General features: G+C 36.3%; 1 non-coding gene across 1 annotated transcript; it reads right to left on the reverse strand.

The window, feature by feature from the left end:
* Positions 1-9797: 9797 nt before the first annotated feature.
* LOC112745585 (small nucleolar RNA R71) lies at positions 9798-9905 on the reverse strand. The gene has a single exon (XR_003173504.1). It is a non-coding gene; the product is annotated as a small nucleolar RNA R71 (small nucleolar RNA).
* Positions 9906-10220: the final 315 nt, after the last annotated feature.

Here is a 10220-nt window from a genome sequence, read left to right on the forward strand (position 1 = left end):
TGAAAATTCAAAGGGAAAGCTCTCCGAAGAACTTGAATTTTATCCTATTTATACACTTTCTTCAAATGATCTTCAAGCCTTGAGTTGGGCCTTTGCTCTTGGTGGAATTGGGTTGAAAGAGGCCTTGGTTGATTGCTCTTGGAATTTGGAGAAGAACCAAAGTGAACCAAATGAACCGGGTTGGAGTTTTACAAAAGTTGGAGTAAAAGTTGGAGCAAAAGTTAGGGTCTAACTTTTGGTCCAACTTTTCATATCAGCCCCCATATTTTGCTGATACCCACGTTGGTGCAAAAGTTAGGGGTCTAACTTTTGCTCCAACGTTGGCCTTCCTTGGTGTACTTATGGCGCCAACGTTAGCCCAAAAGTTAGGGGCTAACGTTGGCGCAAACTTTTGCTCCTTCCCTTGTATTTTTCATGTGCCAACGTTAGCCCAAAAGTTAGGGGCTAACGTTGGCGCAAATTTTTGGTGGCCAGGGAGGTTTTTCTTATGCCAACGTTAGCCACCAGGTTAGGGGCTAACGTTGGCGCAAACTTTTGGTGCCCAGGGTTGATTTTCATGTGCCAACGTTAGCCCAAAAGTTAGGGGCTAACGTTGGCGCAAACTTTTGGTGCCCAGGGAGTGATTTTCAAGTTCCAACGTTAGCCCAAAAGTTAGGGGCTAACGTTGGGGCTAACTTTTCACCCAAAAGTTTGTGCAAAAGTTTGAGGCTAACTTTAGGTCCAGCTTTTTGCTTCCTGGTTCAAATTCACTTATTCCATTGTCCTCTCTTTACTCCTAGCTATTCCTTCTTGCTTCAACCTTTCTCCAAGCTTTCTTCACCTATCATTAATCAACCAAACACATCAAAGCTATGCTTAAAATCATGAGATATTCATTCTTTCATAATATGTGACAATTATAGTATAAAACCTCATGAAATAGCATGAATTCATACATGGTTGATTAAATCAAAGGAAACATGAAAATCTACCCAATTAGCTTGCTTAGGGCTCAAGAAAGTGCATAATTCAATTGAAAACTAAAGAAAAAGGCTAGTGAAACTAGGCTAAGATGACTTGTCATCACAACACCAAACTTAAAGCTTGCTTGTCCTCAAGCAAGAAATAAATTTATGCTCCAAGGTTCTTTCAATTAAGATGGATTGAAGAATAACTTGTAAAGTCCAGTGAGTGAAGTGATCAGGTACAGTGGGGTGAACTCTAAATCATATGCTCTTGCAAGGGCTTCAGTGCTCACTAGTCCTCACATATTGGGAGTCTTAGGTCTTAGGATTTTCATCCAAATGGTATCATGGAGATCTCTTTATATGTAGTCACCTTGAAGCAGCTTATAGTTTCTGTGCTTTGGCCTTGACTCTAAGTGTCATGTCTCAAAGCGGCTCTTTAGATAAGCTTTCAATCAATACTCCTAAACCAGTTGGTTTTACGGTATTAGGTGTTAAAGCACCCCTAAGGATTTACTTGCTCAAGCCTCTCTCCTTGACACAGCTCAACCACAAGCATTTACTAGGCTAACAACTCTTTGAGTTTTGTTTCTTCTTTCTTTTTCTGCCTAGTAATTGATGCTCAGAGCCTTGGGCCATGTTCTTTTTGCTTTTGTATTTTCTTTATTTTCTTTTGTTTTGTTTGCTGCTTCTTGGATCAATAGATTTTTGAGAATCTCCACAATACTTCTTTGAACTTCATGTCCTACCTATGAGCTCCCATGCAAGTTTTCACAAGCATGCAACCTCAATACATAATCATACAACTAGAACCGCCACTTCTTCTAATCTTTTGCTTGCCTCAAAATTGTTTGATTCCTCAATCCTTCTTTTCAAAGAACTTTCATGTGATGCAATTTTTGAACATTGAGTGCAAACAAGTTTTGAAGATAAGAATGTTGTGAATGATCAAGCATCTTGCTTCTTGAATCACAGAAAGACTATGCTATGCAGGCAGGCAGGGGTATTATATCGCTTTCAATCCTAGCAGTGTTTGATATAAAACAATCACATAACAATACAACCTTTTGGAGTTCACTTGCTTTCATTCTTCTCATCACCATCATTGCTAGCCTTTAGGTTCATCTTTTGTTTCTTTGGTTGATGATGCTTAATCCCTCCAAAAGCTTGTATGACATTCTGCAATTAGATTGAAAGTTGCTTGTTCCCCAAGCACTTGGAAACAATGGTTAGTCTGCATGATTTATTTATGGGATTTTGAACTTACTTTGGTGTGGGAACACCAAACTTAGTACCTTGCCAATGGTTTTCATGCATCAAATTAACCATGTGTGATAAATTTTTTCTTTTTTTTTTCTTCTTTTTCAAAAGCAATAAAACTGAAAACTAGGAAACAGCAAAATAGTTAACTAGTTCATCCAATATGCTTGAAGCTGACATTATGCAGAAAAAGAGAATGTGTTTTATGATGGGATTTTGGTGGAACACCAAACTTAGAATCCTTCATTCTCCTTTAGATTGTTTTGGTGTGCAACACCAAACTTAGCTTCTTGCATTATAGATAAAACTAATTAACCTTTTTATTAAAATAGCTATGAAAAGAAAGTTACCTCAGGTTGGGTTGCCTCCCAACAAGCGCTCTTTTATTGTCACTAGCTTGACATCTTGCTCTTTGATTATGGAGGCTGGAAATCATAATGCCTCAGTTTTTCTCCTCTTGCTGTAGGATTCCTTTCCTCCATGACCTGCACAATCACAAACAATCCAAATGAAAATTGGATATTCTCATGCCAGAATGTAGTCAGAGGATTAGTTGACACCATGTGTCAAACAGTTAGTAAACTTGAAAGATTAATGAACGAAAATCACTTCTCTCGTTTATTTATCAAGCTATGAGAATCATATTCAGCAAGATAAACCAAGAAAACTTCACTCTATTGCTAAAGTGAGGTTTCAATTAGCTCAGGCAAAAATTCAAACAGTTAGTGTGTCAGTCAAAAATTAAAGAAAAAGTGCTTGATCTAGATTACCACCTCACTTAATCATTGTCAATCTAATCAATCCCCGGCAACGGCGCCAAAAACTTGATGAGTATTTTGGTGGAAAAATGAATTTCTCCCAAAACACACAAATCTAACTGGCAAGTGTACCGGGTCGCATCAAGTAATAAAAACTCACGGGAGTGAGGTCGATCCCACAGGGATTGAAGGATTGAGCAATTTTAGCTTAGTGGTTAATTTAGTCAAGCGAATCAAGATTTGGTTGAGTGATTTGTGATTTGCAGAAATTAAATTGCATGGAAAGTAAAGGGAATGGGTAAATTGCATGAAGTTAAAGAGAGCAAGAAATTAAAGTGCTGAATCTTAAAGAACAAGAAATTAAATGGCAGAAACTTAGAATGCAAGAAATGTAAATTGCGGAATCTTAAAGTGCAAGAAATGTAAACGGCTGGAATTGTAAAGGAAATTGGGGATTGGATTTGCAGAATTTAAACAAGGAAAAGTAAATTGCATCAAACAGAAAAGTAAAAGAGTGTTTGGGTTGAATCGGATCTGAAGCAAAACAAGTAAATGAACATGAAAAGCAAAAACAAAATGTAAATTGGAATTTCAGATCTCAGGGGTCCAGAGACTAGAAAACCAGGTCTAGATCTCACTACCTTCCTTGATCCAACAAGAACAATTGCAAGGGAAAAGTAAATTGCAAAGAAAGTAGATGAAGAGCAATTAACAGAAATTAAATTCAATCAAGCAGTAAATAAAGCAGAGAGATCCAAGGATGAGATTGAAACAGAATTTCTTCAATTCTCCAACCCAAGATCCAAGACAATTGTAATTGAAATTGAAAGCAATAAAACTAAGAGGAAGAGAAGTGAATTCTCCTTCCCCAAGACTAAGAAATTAAAGATCACTCAATATCCAAAGCTCTCCGAAAACTATTATGAAAATTCAAAGGGAAAGCTCTCCGAAGAACTTGAATTCTATCCTATTTATACACTTTCTTCAAATGATCTTCAAGCCTTGAGTTGGGCCTTTGCTCTTGGTGGAATTGGGTTGAAAGAGGCCTTGGTTGATTGCTCTTGGAGTTTGGAGAAGAACCAAAGTGAACCAAATGAACCGGGTTGGAGTTTTGCAAAAGTTGGAGTAAAAGTTGGAGCAAAAGTTAGGGTCTAACTTTTGGTCCAACTTTTCATATCAGCCCCCATATTTTGCTGATACCCACGTTGGTGCAAAAGTTAGGGGTCTAACTTTTGCTCCAACGTTGGCCTTCCTTGGTGTACTTATGGCGCCAACGTTAGCCCAAAAGTTAGGGGCTAACGTTGGCGCAAACTTTTGCTCCTTCCCTTGTATTTTTCATGTGCCAACGTTACCCCAAAAGTTAGGGGCTAACGTTGGTGCAAACTTTTGGTGGCCAGGGAGGTTTTTCTTATGCCAACGTTAGCCACCAGGTTAGGGGCTAACGTTGGCGCAAACTTTTGGTGCCCAGGGTTGATTTTCATGTGCCAACGTTAGCCCAAAAGTTAGGGGCTAATGTTGGCGCAAACTTTTGGTGCCCAGGGAGTGATTTTCAAGTTCCAACGTTAGCCCAAAAGTTAGGGGCTAACGTTGGGGCTAACTTTTCACCCAAAAGTTTGTGCAAAAGTTTGAGGCTAACTTTAGGTCTAGCTTTTTGCTTCCTGGTTCAAGTTCACTTATTCCATTGTCCTCTCTTTACTCCTAGCTATTCCTTCTTGCTTCAACCTTTCTCCAAGCTTTCTTCACCTATCATTAATCAACCAAACACATCAAAGCTATGCTTAAAATCATGAGATATTCATTCTTTCATAATATGTGACAATTATAGTATAAAACCTCATGAAATAGCATGAATTCATACATGGTTGATTAAATCAAAGGAAACATGAAAATCTACCCAATTAGCTTGCTTAGGGCTCAAGAAAGTGCATAATTCAATTGAAAACTAAAGAAAAAGGCTAGTGAAACTAGGCTAAGATGACTTGTCATCAAGATAGCAAATTGAAGAGAGCGATTATGAAGTATGATATTGCGAAATGATGATGATGGAGGAAAGAGTATGAAAGTATAACTATTAATTTTGTTCTTCATCTTGGGACTTAGAATATATTGGAAGATAACGCTTTTTCTATTTGTATTCTTGTTAAATCTTGGAAAAGTTAAATCACTTGAATAACAGCTTGAAATCAATTCCTCACAATTCTCTAGTTATCTAAATTTCACAATTCTCTTTTTAGGAACTTAGGGTTTGTGTGGTTCTTAAACTAGAATTGGACTTAATCTTCTAATTTAAATTAAGTGACCAAGGAATTGGTGGTTGATTGAGTTAGATAGGATTAAATTACTATGAAATTAGAATTTAATCAAGGTTTACCGGGAATTGAATCTTTGCATGATTAAGTGGTTGATAAGAATTGATAATCCGGAAATTTAAACATCTCAAAAGCCTTAACTGTTTTCTCATACTATTTTCACAACCCATGCACTGGTTGCTTTCTTGCATTCTATAATTACTGTTTTATGCTATTTGAATCTAAACTACTCAATTTAGCTTGTCTAGCTAGCCTAATCACTCAACTATTATTGCTTAGTCCATAAATAATGTGTGATTGACACTGACTCACCTGAGTTATTACTTAGTATGACTCAGTGTACTTGCCGGTTAGTTTGTGGTATTCAAAATCCAGATTAAGTTTTTGGCACCGTTGCCAGGGATTAACTATGATTGACAACTACCCGTTGTTTGATGAGCTAGATTAGACTTTTTTTTGCTTTCATTTATTAATTTCTTTTATAATTTTAAAAAAATTTGCTTTCTTTTATGTCTTTATTTTTGAAATTTTATCTCCTTTATTTAGCTTATTCTATTTTACTTCTTTTACTTAGTTTACCTCACCGGGAATTCTCTTCACTAACATAAAGATTCCCATTTTTTTCTTGTTTTCTATTTGTTTATGAGTAGGAACAGGGACAAGAAACCTCTTCTCGATTTTGATCCTAAGATTGCAAGGACAGTTAGAAAACGCCAACAGCAGGCTAGAGCTTATAGAGCTGCTGAAAATCTCAAGGACAATTCTAAGGAGGAAGCTAAAGGTATCACTATGGGACCAAACAACAATAACAATGTTGCTATTCCTTATTCTCATAAATCCCTTGAGTAACCTAGAAGGACTCTTGGTTCTTATACTGCTCTAAATTCCACTTTCTATGGTAGTAGCATTGTTGTGTGATGAGCGGATAACTTATACGCTTTTTGGCATTGTTTTTACATAGTTTTTAGTATGATTTAGTTAGTTTTAAGCATATTTTTATTAGTTTTTAAATATAAATCACATTTCTGGACTTTACTATGAATTTGTGTGTTTTTTTGTGATTTCAGGTATTTTCTGGCTGAAATTGAGGGACTTGAGCAAAAATCAGATTCAGAGGTTGAAGAAGGACTGCAGATGCTGTTGGATTCTGACCTCCCTGTACTCAAAGTGGATTTTCTGGAGCTACAGAACTCCAAATGGTGCGCTCTCAATTGCGTTGAAAAGTAGACATCCAGGGCTTTTCAGCAATATATAATAGTCCATAATTTATCCGAGTTTAGATGACGCAAACAGGCGTTCAACGCCAGTTCCATGCTACATTCTGGAGTTAAACGCCAGAAACAGGTTGCAAAGTGGAGTTAAACGCCAGAAACAGGTTACAAACTGGCGTTCAACTCCAAGAGAAGCCTCTACACGTGTAAAGCTCAATGCTCAGCCCAAGCACACACCAAGTGGGCCCCGGAAGTAGATTTCTGCATCATTTACTCATTTCTGTAAACCCTAGTAACTAGTTTAGCATAAATAGGACTTTTTACTATTGTATTGGGAGGAATCTTTGGAATATCTTTAGTTTCATCTTTTGATCACGTTTAGGGGGCTGGCCATTCGGCTATGCCTGGACCTTATCACTTATGCATTTTCAACGGTAGAGTTTCTACACTCCATAGATTAAGGTGTGGAGCTCTGCTGTTCCTCATGAATTAATAAAAAGTACTACTATTTTTCTATTCAATTCAAGCTTATTCCTTCTCTAAGATATCCATTCGCACCCAAGAACATGATGAATGTGATGATTATGTGACGCTCATCATCATTCTCACCTATGAACGCGTGCCTGACAAACACTTCCGTTCTACATGCAAACAAGCTAGAATGAGTATCTCTTAGATATCTAATACAGAGGACCGAGTCCGAGATATTAGAATCTTCGTGGTATAAGTTAGAACCCATGGACGGCCATTCTTGAGATCTGGAAAGTCTAAACATTGTCTGTGGTATTCCGAGTAGGATCTGGGAAGGGATGGCCGTGATGAGCTTCAAACTCGCGAGTGCTGGGCATAGTGACAGACGCAAAAGGATAGTAAATCCTATTCTAGTATGATCGAGAACCGACAGATGATTAGCCATGCAGTGACAGCGCATTTGACCATTTTCACAGAGAGGATGGGATGTAGCCATTGACAACGGTGATGCCCTACATAAAGCTTGCCATGGAAGGGAGTAGGAATGATTGGATGAAGACATCAGGAAAGCAGAGGTTCAGAGGAACGAAAGGCATCTCTATACGCTTATCTGAAATTCTCACCAATGAATTACATAGGTATCTCTATCCTAGTTTATGTTTTATTTATCTTTTAATTATCAAAACTCTATAACCTTTTGAATCCACCTGGCTGAGATTTACAAGGTGACCATAGCTTGCTTCAAGCCGACAATCTCCGTGGGATCGACCCTTACTCACATAAGGTTTTTTACTTGGACGACTCAGTGCACTTGCTGGTTAGTTGTGCGAAGTTGTGACAAAGTGTGATTCACGTTTGAAAGCACCAAGCCATTGGCGCCATTGTTGAAGATCACGATTTCGCATACCATGTTTTTGGCGCCGTTGCCGGGGATTGTTCGAGTTTGGACAACTGACGGTTCATCTTGTTGCTCAGATTAGGTAATTTTATTTTAATTTTAAGCTTTTATTTCTTATTTTCGAAAAATACAAAAAATTTTTCTTCTTTTTCATTTTTCCCAAAATAATTTTCGAAAATCCAAAAAAAAAAAACCAAAAAAAAAAAATCTTATGAAATTATAAAAACCAAAAATTTTATGTTTCTTGTTTAAGTCTAGAGTCAAGTTTTAAGTTTGGTGTCAATTGCATCTTTTTAATTTTCTAAAAATTATTTTCGAAAATTTCATGCATTGCATTCTTCATGATCTTCAAGTTGTTCTTGGCCAGTCTTCTTGTTTGATCTTCATATTTTCTTGTTTTGTGTCTTTTGTTATTTTTCATATGCATTTTTGCATTCATAGTGTCTAAACATGAAAAATCTCTAAGTTTGGTGTCTTGCATGTTTTTCTTTTCTAAAAAAATTTTCAAAAATAAGTCTTGATGTTCATCTTGATCTTCAAAGTGTTCTTGGTGTTCATCTTGACTTTCATAGTGTTCTTGCATGCATCACATGTTTTGATCCAAAATTTTCATGCATCGAGTCTTTTTGATGTTTTTCTCTTTCATCATTAAAAATTAAAAAAATCAAAAAAATTTCTTTCCCTTATTCTATCATAAAATTTCGAAAATTTGGGTTGACTTTTTCAAAAATTTTTCAAAATTAGTTGTTTCTTATGAGTCAAATCAAATTTTCATTTTAAAAACTCTATCTTTTTCAAATCTTTTTCAAAAAACCAAATCTTTTTGTTTCTTGTTAGTCAAGTAATCAACTTTAATTTTCAAAATCAAATCTTTTTAAAATTCTTTTTCAAATCTTTTTTAAAATAAATTTCAATCACATCTTTTTCAAAATTTAATTTCGAAATCTTTTCTAACTTTTTATCTTTTCAAATTTGATTTTCAAATCTTTTTCAATTAACCAATTTACTTTTTGTTTGATTCTTATCTTTTTCAAAACTACCTAACTAACTCCCTCTCTAATTTTCGAAAATCCCTTCCCTCTTTTTCAAATTTCCTTTTTAATTAACTAATTGTTTTAATTTCAATTTAATTTGATTTCAATTTTAATTTTCGAATTTTAACTTTAATTTTAAAATTTTTTTATTTTATTTTATTTAAATTTTCGAATTCTTCTCTTCTTCACCTCCTTCTATTTATTTATTCATCTACTAACACTTCTCCTCCACCCAAAAATTCGAACCCCATCCCCTTCTCTGTGTTCGAATTTTTCCTCTTCTCCTTCTTACATTCTTCTCTTCTTATACTTGCATAAGGAATCTCTATACTGTGACATAGAGGATTCCATATTTTCTTTTTTGTTTTCTTCTTTTTCATATGAGCAGGAACAAGGATAAGAACATTCTTGTTGAGGCTGATCCTGAACCTGAAAGGAATCTGAAGAGGAAGCTAAAGGAAGCTAAAGCACAACTCTCTGGAGAAAATCTGACAGAAATTTTCGAAAAAAGAAGGAGACATGGCCGAAAATAATAACAATGCAAGGAAGATGCTTGGTGACTTTACTGTACCAAATTCCAATTTACATGGAAGAAGCATCTCAATCCCTGCCATTGGAGCAAACAACTTTGAGCTTAAACCTCAATTAGTTTCTCTGATGCAACAGAACTGCAAGTTTCATGGACTTCCATCTGAAGATCCTTTTCAGTTCTTAACTGAGTTCTTGCAGATCTGTGATACTGTTAAGACCAATGGAGTTGATCCCAAGGTCTACAGGCTTATGCTTTTCCCGTTTACTGTAAGAGACAGAGCTAGAGTATGGTTGGACTCTCAACCTAAAGATAGCCTGAACTCTTGGGATAAGCTGGTCACGACTTTCTAAGTCAAGTTCTTTCCTCCTCAAAAGCTTAGCAAGCTTAGAGTGGATGTTCAAACCTTCAAACAAAAGGAAGGTGAGTCCCTCTATGAAGCTTGAGAGAGATACAAAGAACTGACCAAAAAGTGTCCTTCTGACATGCTTTCAGAATGGACCATCCTGGATATATTCTATGATGGTCTGTCTGAGCTATCGAAGATGTCATTGGACCACTCTGCAGGTGGATCCATTCACCTTAAGAAAACGCCTGTAGAATCTCAAGAACTCATTGACATGGTTGCAAATAACCAGTTCATGTATACTTCTGAAAGGAATCCTGTGAGTAATGGGACGCCTATGAGGGAGGGAGTTCTTGAAATTGATACTCTGAATGCCATATTGGCTCAGAATAAAATATTGACTCAGCAAGTCAATATGATCTCTCAGAGACTGAATGGATTGAAGGAATCATCCAACAGT

The sequence above is a fragment of the Arachis hypogaea genome, chromosome 14 (genome assembly GCF_003086295.3).
Source record: "Arachis hypogaea cultivar Tifrunner chromosome 14, arahy.Tifrunner.gnm2.J5K5, whole genome shotgun sequence".
Taxonomy (NCBI): Eukaryota; Viridiplantae; Streptophyta; class Magnoliopsida; order Fabales; family Fabaceae; genus Arachis; species Arachis hypogaea.